This window comes from Suricata suricatta, chromosome 14 (genome assembly GCF_006229205.1).
Source record: "Suricata suricatta isolate VVHF042 chromosome 14, meerkat_22Aug2017_6uvM2_HiC, whole genome shotgun sequence".
NCBI lineage: Eukaryota > Metazoa > Chordata > Mammalia > Carnivora > Herpestidae > Suricata > Suricata suricatta.
Genome location: NC_043713.1, coordinates 73,274,679 through 73,286,776, shown reverse-complemented (window position 1 = coordinate 73,286,776; position 12,098 = coordinate 73,274,679).

Here is a 12,098-nt window from a genome sequence, read left to right as displayed (position 1 = left end):
TCCATTTATCCATTGGTGGGCATTTTGAGTTGTTTCCACTTAAGGTTATGACAAATAGTGCTGCTATGAACATTGGTTCACAAGTTTTTGTGTGAGCATATTTTTAAAATTCCTCTTGGCCAAGTAACTAGCAGAGGAAATACCGAGTCATATGATAAATCTACATTTAACCTTTTGAGGAACTGGCCAACTGTTTTCCGATGTGGCTGCCCCGTTTTACATTTCTGCCAATAACGTACAGGGTTCTGACATATTCCCATCATCTCCAGCACTTAGTATCTTGTGTTTGTAAATTATAGCCATTCTAGGGGTGTGAAGTGGTATCTCACTCTGGTTTTGATTTGCATTTCCTTAATGACTAATGATATTGAGCATCTTTCTGTGTGCTTGTTGGCCATTTGCCTGTCTTCTTTGGAAGAATGTCTATCTGGATCCTTTACCCACTTTTAATTGGCTTATTTGTCTATTCACTATTGATTGTAAGAGTTCTTCACAACGTCTGGATACTAGTCTCTTATCAGATGTATGACTGCAAATCTCTTTCTTCCTTTCCATGAGCTATCTTCTCAGCTTCTTTTTTAAAAAAATTTTTAAATGTTTATTTAATTTTGAGAGGGAACGAGAGACAAAACACAAACAAGGAAGAGGCAAAGAGAGAGGGAGACTCCCAAGCAAGCTCCAGGCTCCGAGCTGTCAGCACAGAGCCCGACACAGGGCTCAAACTCATGAACTGTGAGTCATGACCTGAGCTGAAGTTGGACACTTAACCAACTGAGCCACCCAGGTGTCCCTTTTCTCAGCTTCTTGATGGCATCCCTCAAAGAACAGAGTTTTAAATTTTGATAAAGTCTCATTTATTGACCATTTTCTTTTGTCACTTCTGCTTTTGGTATAATATCTAAGAAGGCTTTGCTTAATCCAGTGTCCTGAAGATTTACTTCTCTGGTTTCTTCTAAAAATCTAGCCCTTATATCTAGTCTATGATACTTTTGAAGTGTACTTTTGTGTAGGGCATAAGGACAGGACCCACCTTCATTCCTGTTTGTGAAAATCCAAATATGATATCAGCATACTAAATAGCAAATGGTATTTGTTGGGAAGGTTGTTCTTTCCCATTGAATGATCTTGGCACCCTGGTCAAAAATCAGTTGACCAAAAATGTAAGAGCTTATTTCTGGTTTCAGTTTTTTGTTCTGTTGGTCTAGCCTCGGCTGCTATAATTCTGCCATGATTACTGTAGTTTTGTAATGAGTTTGAAATAGGACATTAAGATCCTCCAGCTCTGTTCTTTGTAAAGAATGTTTTGGCTATTCTGGGTTCCTTGCATTTCCACATGAAACCTAGTATCAGCTTGCCAATTTCTGTAAGGAAAACAAGAATCCAGCTGGGATTTTGATAGGTATTGCATTGAATTTGTAAATCAGTTTGAGGAGCATTGCCATCTTAAAAACCTTAAATCAACATGAAATGTCTTTTTATTTATCAAGGGCCTCTTTAATTTCTGTCTACAATGTGTTGCAGTGAATGCATTGTCTTTTGCGTCCTGCGGTAGAGATTCCTCACTCTGGTGATCTCTGGCTCAGGGACTTGGGCACATTTATGAGGCCAATCTGGTTACTTGCTGCAGAATGTTTTCCTTGGCCTCCTCCTACCAGTCTGCAACTCAGATCACTGTGACTCTTGCTCAGGAGGATGGTGAGCTGGACCCTCTGCTAAGTGTGCTGTATTATTTGTCACTAGTGATAATAATGAAGAGGAGGAGGAGTGCTGAGCTAAGGGTCTTCTATCCACTACCTTATTTTATCTTCAAAACATCCCTCTAAGGTAAGAATTATCACTTTTGGTTTTTAGATGGAAATGTTGAGGCTCAGGGAGGCACACTTTTAACAAGAGACAAAGCACATATTTAAACTCAAGTATCTCACTCTTCCCCACTCTCTTACTGAATACTGAAAACAAACCATGGACTGAAGGGGGAGGAGGAGGGAGGGAGGGAGTGATGGTCATGGTGGGGGGCACTTGTGGGGAGAAGCAATGGGTGTTATATGGAAACCAATTTGACAATAAACTATTATAAAAAAATAAACCCAAGTATCTCTGTCACCAAATATTGGCCACTTCCCAGCCCACTCCACCCACGTCATCTCTCAGGTGGGGCTCAGGATTTTGCCAGTAAGTTGTTCTCACATTGCCATTCACATTGGCTGCCGATCTTATAGTTGATGAGTACGGTCATTACTTATAAGTGGACCCTAATCTGCTAGAGTCCCCTCATCAAATTATGGGAACTGGCTTCATTCTCAGCAGCTGCTTATGATTATCATCCTTGGACAAAAATATTTATTTGAGAAACAGACCTTTACTCAGCTCGAAAACAAACAAAACAATAACAACAACAAAACACCTCATCAGACTTTATGAGAGAACTCTATTGTGTATATGTTCCAGAGTTCAAGCCCACTGAAACATACTGAAATAGAATTCCCAGGGTTCAAGGGGTTGTGGGAGTTGAGGAATCAGATTTTTAATAAGAACCTACGTGATTTGCATGATTAAGCTAATCTGCAGAATAGAGTAATGGAATCCATTCATCTATCCATCTGTCTATCCATCCATCCATCCATCCATCCTCCATCCATTTCCTCATCTGTAAAAGGGGGATAAAATGAGCACCCATTTTATATGATTGTAGTAAGGATTAAATGAACATGTAAGTAGGAAGTTCTTAAAATAGCACCTGCCACATCACAAGAGATGATTAAGACTCCTACCTGGGCAACCCCTATGGACCTGGCTCTTTTCTGGTTTTCAGGAATAAACTGATAACCTGGTAATGACCATCCAGTTGGAATGAACACAAATTTTGGGATCAGACAAAACTGGATTCAACTTCTTCCCCTGCCACTCACACTCAGTTGTCGATCTGAACAAACTACTTAACTTGTCTGGATCTATTTGCTCAAATCTGAAGTGGGGATAATAAATTATTATTAAATAAGAAAAAAGTGGAGCACCTGGGTGGTTCAGTCTGTTGAGTGTCTGACTCTTGATTTTGGCTCAGGACATAATCTCATAGTTCATGGGATCGAGCCCCATGTCGGGCTCTACACTGATGGCATGGAGCCTGCTTGGGATTCTCTCTCTCCTCTCTCTCTGCCCCTCCCCTGCCTTCTCTCTCTCTCTCTCTCTAAGTAAATACAGAAAGTTAAAAAAATTAATAACAAAAATGTTATAGCTTTTCATTATTTTTATCAAATAGAGAGAGCATCAGGAGGCAAAGCAACCTGCATAAGGTCACAGAGCTAGTAAGTGGTAGAGCTTGTCTGTTAGGTGTAATGTCTACCTGCTGTGTTTCATAGAGAGAGGTAGCTATAAAATGTACAGGGAATTGGGAGAAGGATTATGACCCAGGGAAGGCTTCACCCAACTGGCAAACACCTGCACACAGAACACTACACTGAGGCCCTGTGGAAACTCCCCTGTGACAAAAAGATGGCCAGACGTCCCTATTTGCTGCCAGCTTCGTACAGAGCCAGACTTCTCCAGTTCTCCGGCAACACGGGAATTTGGAGAGCCCTTGGAGAGATTCAATTTCTCTAATCTCTCCAGGCACAAGGAGAATTTGGGAGACATGAAAGGTAGAGGTTATTTATTTCATGAATAGATAACAGCAAGCCGTTTAAAGGGAGCAGTGGCAGGAAGATGAAAATGCTATTAATACAGTTGGAAGCTCATTTCTTTTGGAGCGGCCAGCAGCAGCCAGGGAGGACAAAAACAAGAAAATATTGCAGTGGGCACTCCTGACAACACAAATTTTTCAGGAGATATTAAAGTGCATTGTTCGCTATCATAAACATTTTTTTATGTTTATGAGATCTGTTCAAAGGGATCTTGATGGATGAAACCCAATAGCATTTTACGTGTGTGCGTGCACACGCACACACTCACATTTCTTTTGTTCTAGTATCCTTTGTAAATCATTTCTTTGAGCTGATGTACTCAACAGTGGCTAGGCTGGGCCCACATAATGCAAAGTGAAGCCTGTGCCCTTGTTCCCCTGGGAACCGAGCTCTTCTTGACGTCTGCTGTGCTGCAGAGGGGCTCTGGGAAGCTGGGAGCTGACATGAGACAGAACGATCGGAGCCAAGGAAGCGCTGCAGTTCTGGGAGGAGAGAAACCAAGAGGGGCCCAGGGGGGAAGGAGAAGGATGAAGCAGGGTTTCCCAGCGTGCGATGGGAACTCTCTGCTCCTACCCAGAAAGGGACCTGAGGCAACAGGATTTGGACAATCCTTGCATTTCTGAGCAAGCACCATGGGAGGTTCACAGTGTATGAGATCCTGTTCAAGTCTGCATTGATTCTTCTTATTTTTTTATTTAAAAATTTCATAAGTTATTTATTTATTTTTGAGAGAGAAAGAGCTGGGAGGGGGCAGAAAGAGAGAGACACACACACACAGAATCTGAAGCAGGCTCCAGGTTCTGAGCCGTAGGCACAGAGCCCAACCTGGGGCTCGAGCCTATGAGCCATGAGACCATGACCTTCAAACCCACGAATTGTGAGATCATGACCTGAGCCAAAGTTGGACATTCAACAGACTGAGCCCCGCAAGTGTCCCATGGCTGTGTTGATTCTTGAGGTAAAGCAACCCCCTCAACATGGCTTACCTCTGCTCACCTCCTGGTTTCTGATCATAGTGGGGCACCTGCAAAACTCCAGTGTCTCAGAGAATCCTTTCAGAAATACAACCTGGAAGTGATAAAAAAAGAGCAATGCTGTTAATCATGGTAGCTAAGCCATGATATCATCTATACCTGTGATTGTTAGCTCAATTATTTTAAATGAAATGACTTGTCCATTTAGTTAATAACTAACCAAATTAGATAACCTACTAGTCTGATAAAAGTTTTTCCCATTTGAATTGGTTTATTATTTGATTTAAGACTCATGAACACAACCAATTTAACTCTAAGGGACAAATTAGGTCTTGGGTCCATGATCCGGCTTGGAGACTGCTGAAGGACGCCAGTTTGGGAATCAAACGCCTCAGAGTTCAGTCCCGGCACCTTCACTTTCTAGAGGTGTGACTTTAGGAAAGTTACTCAACCTCTCTATTTAAGTTTCCATTTCCACATGTTTGGTATAGAAGGGGAACAAGATTACTTAGACCTATTGTATTGCCTTGTGCTGATGAGCTGATGCAATGCAGATAAAAGGTTAGCACTGGGCTGGCACCTCGTGGGTTCTTAAGAAGTGTTTGTTTACCAGCATTGTCATCATCACCATCACCATTATCATAAGGAAGAGGAGGAGGTAACGGGTGAACTATAACTCTTCCAGCCTCAGGGATGCCTGAAGGAAGCTGGACTCTTAGCGGTGGTATCTACAGAAGGAATGTATCCGCTAGAGATGAGTCATTGTCTTGCCGGGGTGGCTCCCTGCTGATGGATGACCCAACAACATACCCGTACCTGGTTATTGGGTTTGTGTGTCACATGACCTGTGGTTTATGGAGTGCAGGAGCTGGAGGATGACAGTGTGACATGCTCCCTTCCAGGTACCGTGTCACAAGCAAGGTATTCACACTGAGGGATCCAAGACCCTGAAGCTTCCCTATGCTGCTGTGACTCCTGGTGCTCATCCTTGAGACCAACATGGTGATTAGGAAGTTGGACACTGGCTCTGGGTGTCGGCCTAATGTGTTGCTCTGTTTCTTATTATGTATCCCTTAAGGCAAAGTAAACGTTGTGCCTGGGGAGTCTACCATGTGTCTTGTGAACTTCGGTGACAACCTGAATCTGAAAGCCACTGCAGTGGTTAAAAATACCTGGACTTGGTCTGGCATCACCAACATCTATTCCCTGGGTAGCTTCAGGCAAGTTACTGAACCTCATTGAACCTCGAGTTCCTCTTCTGCAGAATGGGGATGAAATCACACACTTCACAGAGTTGTGATTCATTAAATGAGATAATATAAAAAAAATTGCCTACAAGAGTGCCTGGCCACAGACTGAATGATGATTGTGTTAAATGCCCAGTATAATGCCCTACACTGGATTTAGACAAGGGGGTTTTCCACAGACTTCTCTTCTGCTCATCCCGGTATATCCCCACCAGAGCATACTCCCAGGTCAGGAACTAAACCCCAGTTAATTATGAAGTTGCCCCGTATTTAGCTCTCTCTAGACTCTGACTAGCATGTTTTAATCTGCAGGTAGAGCATGTCATGAGGCTGGAGGCTAATTCATGCCTAATTCCCTTCCCTATTAAAACTTTTTTTTAATGTTTTATTTATTTTTGATACAGAGAGAGACAGAGCATGAGGGGGGGAGGGGCAGAGAGAGAAGGAGACACAGAACCGGAAGCAGGCTCCAGGCTCTGAGCTAGCTGTCAGCACAGAGCCTGACACGGGGCTCGAACTCATGAATGTGAGATCTGGCCTGAGCCAAAGTCGGAGGCTTAACCGACTGAGCCACCCAGGCGCCCCTTCCCTTCCCTATTATAGGACATGTATGAGAGAGCTGAAGAGATTAAACCTGGACAATATGCTGATGTCGTGTGATGCTGGCCAGGCTGAGTGTGGATTCTTTCCTGTGTTCAGCAAGGAGTCAGGGAAGGCTTTTGGGCAGGGAGACAGTAATGGGGGAGTCTGGGCTCTTCCTTTGTACCCCCCAAAACTGCTAAATCCTCACACCGACCCTCTGAGTTTTAGAATCCGTATGCCATTCAGATTGAAGGGCAGAATGACTGGAGTGTGTTGAGACTTGTTACAGGTCAATTCAGGGAGCACAACGAAAATGGAATTGACAAGTTCCCAGCACATAGCACTTATCTGTCAATTTTACTAGCCAGCCAAACACCTTAGTCCACTAAAATGTTCAACCATCCCTTATGTCCCAACAGCCAAAGTGGTCATGGCTTGTAGAGGAGGAGCCTTATCAGGATTGAAGGTAATGGCATAACTCATTTGTGGCTGGGTGGTAATGTCCCCCCAAGAGGACATTCTAAGACATGTCTGTGGCAGGAACTCCACACAGTGTAATGCATGACGTAGCTGATGTGAGGAATTGTACCCCCAGCTCGAAGCTGTGCTCTCCTAATTTGAGATGTCCCTTTCTCTTCGGTGAAAACCTCTTCTCGGACAATTTTGAGTCTTCCAGTTGGCCGTTGACTATGCTCTTTCTTTTTTTCTTAATTACAAAAAAATCTCTTAAAATTTGGGGCGGGGAAGAGGGAGAGCACAAGCAGGAAAGGGGCAGAGGGAGAGAGAATCCCAAGCAGTCTCTGAGCTGTCAGTGCAGAGCCGGATGCAGGGCTCCATCTCACCAACCGTGAGATCATGACCTGAGCCAAGCTCAGCTGACTATGTTATTCCTTGACCATGATTCCCGTTGAACATGCTGCCACTCTTCCCCCACTTCAGTCAGAAATCAACGTCGCCCTAGTAGCTTTCCTGGTCCTGTCCTATCAGTCACCAAGCTTGCCGGGACAAACTCACCAAGAGTCTGTACACCCCTGCTGTCTCGGGGTGCCACCACCACCACCCAGAGTGCCCTGTGTGCACACAAGTTTGTGCAATGGCATCCTGACCCGTGTCCCTGCGCCTAGTCTTGCCACTCCATCCTGTTCTCCACAGGGCAGCTGTTTTGAAGATTCAAATCTGATACCCCATTCTCTTGCTTCCAAACCCAAACCCTACATCCTGGCATTCAGTGCTTGTCACAACCTGGACGCACCCGGACAACTTGTTCTCAGGCTGCTATCCTTGCTTGCTGCACCCACGCCGCAGCTTCATGCAAAGTGCTAGGCTCTCTCAGGCTCTTCTAGGGAATGGAGTCCTCAGCCTGGCGCTGCAAAGCCCCGAGAGGTCACCCTATTCCTCCTGCCTCCCGTCCCCTTGCCCATGCCCCGTCAGCATGTGGGGCTGGTGCATGAGGACCGTATTTCCCTGGGAGGGACCTCTAGGGCCGTATCTGCAGTTCCTGTGGAGATTGATGAACTTTGCAATGATGAGGTTTCCGGGGGCATTTATGGACGTATAAATCAAAATCCAATTTATGTGAAGGAAAATCCCAGCTGGTTTACATGGCAGGATTATGAAACAGTTTTTGCCTTGTGCACAGCCTCTCGGGTGATGTACAATGATTTTACCCTCCACAAAGGAAACTTGGCTTTTAAACTTCTGGCATTTTCCCGGGGTGAGTCCTGGCACTGGGATCTGTTGAACACTTCCAATATGTGTGGCATTCTGAGGTTGCTGACTTATAACATCGGTCTAACTGAGGAGAGGAAGGGGAGTGCAATTTATTGAGCACCTACTGTATACCAGGCCCATCCCTACAATATTCTGTTTTAGCCTCATGACAGTCAGCAGGGAACTTGACCTCATATTGATGGCCTTACTCTCCACCAAGTGACTGCCTTCCCATCCCCTAATGAGAGTTATAGTCATTACATGTTAGTGCATAATAATTACCACGCACTTAGCTTACAGCAACTCACATTTACTACCTCACCATTTCTGTGGGTCAAGAGTCTAGACACAGCTTAACTGAGTTCTCTTCTGAGGGTCTTACAAGGTTGCAATTAAAGGGCTGGCCAGAGCAATGGTCTCATCTGGGGCTCAACCAGGGAAGGATCTGCTTCTGAGCTCATTTGGTGGTTGGCTTTAGCCCTTTGCTAGTGGAGGGTAGGACCGAGGACCTGAGTTTCCGGTTGCCTATTGGCCAGATACCACTTTCAGTTCCTCAATATATGGGCCTTCCGAACACAGCTACTTACTTCTTTCAAGCCCAGGACAGAGAGAAAGTCTTTAAGCAAGACAGATGATACAATCTAATGTAGCATTAGCACAGAAGTGACACCATTCCACTATCTTTGTGGTAGTTATTGGTTAGAAGCCAGACACAGCTCCTGCCCACACTCAAGGGGAAGAGGTTACACAAAGCATGAGTTATCAGGAGGTGGAGTTCATGGGGGCCCGGCAGGGTTAAGACTCAAGGTCACTCAGCTAGCTGTTGATGAAGTTGGGGTCTTACCTGAGAGGCCATACTCTTCGTATTACTCTGTCCAGTCAGCAAATTCCATGGTCTGTGAAATGCAAAGCAAAGCTTTTCCTGGGAGGTTTATCCTGAGTGCTAAATCTGGGTCATTTGTTTACATCTGGAGCTGCTATGGGTCATTAGTACCCAAATCATCAAAACTGGAATAGAAAGTGGCAATTCTTCAAAGGACAACTGAGATATTGGTACCCAAAATAAGGAGGACATCCTACTGTTTCCACTTCTGCTGGATGCAGGTTTCACAAGCTGTTCTCTGATGGAGAACACGTTTTCTCAGGTGGAGTCCAGATGATCCACTATGGCCTCTGGGAGAAACTCACGTGGCTGCTCAGGGGTAAATGCCACCACAGTCCTCTCTCCGTGTGGTCACCCTTCATAAATGAGGCCTTCACCATCTGGCTTATTTAATAGAATATTGCTGCTGTGTTTTTATATTTCTAGCAATGTTCACAGCCTCCAATTTGATGTTTGGAGATCTTCCAATTCTTCAATTCTGAACAAGACTTGTGTTAGCTCCTACATGCCTGTCATGTGCAGTTGTATGGGTTGTGCACTGCTTAAGGGATGTCTGGCTAAGACAGCGAGTAGATCATATACAAAGTCAACATACCGAGCTCTCTTTTCCAATGGCAGTGAACACACTCAATATCCCTTTCCCTTTTAGTAACAACAGCCCTGTTTTGTTTTGTTTTGTTTTGTTTTGTTTTGTTTTGTTTTAGGAGCCTTCACTCTTGAGCCTTCTTACCACTCATTAAGCCAGGGAAAGCTGTTTCTGCCTGAGGGAAGAGACACCTTTTTCCACTTCACACACAGAGACCCATTGAGGCTTGCAGCAGCCTTGGTGACTATTTTCAGGAGAGAGAACCTTCTGCTGGACTGGGGTCGTGACATCATCTGCCCAGGCTGGCTTTGACAGGACGCAACTCAGTTTGAAAAACCAGCTGGGACAGCTCCCCAGTCCCAGTGGAAATTCCGCTTCCAATGTGCTGCCCCTAAGCTCCTAAGTCCCTGCGTGGCCACATGTGCTAAAGAACGAACAGCTTCGGCTGCCATGTGCCTTTAAATAAACCTTAAAATCGACAGCCAGGGTTGGGCTCGATGCTGATTTTCAGTCATAAAGGCTCTGCAAGGGGCGTGAGTATTGAGAAGGCACATTAAAAAATATGCAATCAACACCAGCTGTGGTGCAATTAAACTCAATCGATCACAGGTGTTCATACAGATTACATGCACACACGCTCCTTTTAAAATGCGAAGTTTGGAAAACACAACAAGATGAGGTCCATGGACCATTCACACCAGAATCCCCTGAAATCTTTAATAAAAATCTAGCCCCTCTATCCCCACCCCAGACCTATGAATCCAGGTATTTTGGGAGTGGGAGCCCATCATCTGACTCTAGCAAGTGCCCAAGGCTGTTGAATGCACAATGCCATTGAAGACCGCTCTTGTGCAGGCTGGGTGGTGTTCGTTGGGTTCCCGGGACCCTGAGAGACGCTGCTTCGAGAAAGTCTCCATGTTTTTTAAAGCAAAGTCCAAGTGATTCTAATGTGCAACCCAATCCGTGCTGAATGTGGAGGTGGACTTCAACCTGTTACAGTCACAAACCCACCTACCAAAGGAGCTTTTCCAGGGCAGATCCCCTGTCTGGTTCATGATATTTCTCCAATGCTCGCTAAATGTTGAGTGAAAGAATGAATGAGTGATTTAAATGGCAAAGCAGCAGCCAGTGTCTATTTGTTCAAGTAGACCAGGTGCAGCATTAAAGATGTCTGCAGTCTTCCTCCTGCCTTCCTGGACAGGTGGGCTATAATCCTCCTTCCCTTGAGTTTGCATTGGTCCCGTTACTTGCTCGACTCATAGACTATAGGGGAAGGGATGCCATGTGGCTTCTCAGGCCAGGATACGAGAAGCCTGTAGTTTCTGTCTGGGTCTCTGGGAATGCTTGCTGTTAGACCAATACAGCTGTGCTTCCAGCAGACGTCCAGGACTATCTCCAGTTTACGTCACCCTGCCCATGACAGTGACTGGCTGGCACCAGGTGGAGAGGCACTGCCCAAGGAACCTATAGAATAATGAGAGAGAGACAATACAGTGTGTTAAGCCACTGCATTTGGGGGGTGTTTATTACCTGTCACTGGATTACAAGCAGACCACCAGGATATTAGTCCTCTGAAATCTTCAGATGATGAGGGAGTTTCTTGCCATCGTTGACTGAGAGCTGCCCTCATAGGGAGGTGAGGAGGTATTTATTCCCTGGTGCTTCCTGTCTACAAGGAGACAGAGCAGACTCTGTGGGCAGAGGGAGACTTGATACAAGGAACCTGGTCAGTGGGTGGTTGGAAATCAGTCGTCCAGCTGGGCGCACTGAAGGGGCGTGTGGGGGCGGCATCTCGTGGGCATCTCCTGTCTCGGGAAGCAGCTACTCAGTCCTGGATAATTGTAGCCACAAAAGAATATGGCTACAGAGATACCAACTCTTGCGACCTCCTAAGAAAAATCAGAATGTGGATCTTGATATAGAATCTCATGATTTTTAATTTTTATTTATTTTTTAAAAATAGTTTATTGTCAAATTGGTTGCCATGTAACACCCAGTGCTCTTCCCCACAAGTGCCCTCCTCCATTACCACCACCTCTTTTCCCCCTACCGCTCCCCTTTCAACCCTTGGTTCATTTTCAGTATTCAATAGTCTCTCAGGTTTTGTGTCCCTCTCTCTCTCCCCTACTCTTTTTCCTTCTTCCCTTCCCCCTGGTCCTCCATTAAGTTTCTCCTCTTCTCGTGTTAGACCTATGAGTGCAAACATATGGTATCTGTCCTTCTCTGCCTGACTTATTTCGCTTAGCATGACACCCTTGAGGTCCATCCACTTTCCTACAAATGGCCATATTTCATTCTTTCTCATTGCCACGTAATACTCCATTGTATATATATACACCACATCTTCTTGATCCATTCATCAGGTGATGGACATTAGGCTCTTTCCATGATTTGGCTATTGTTGACAGTGCTGCTATGAACATTGGGGAACATGTG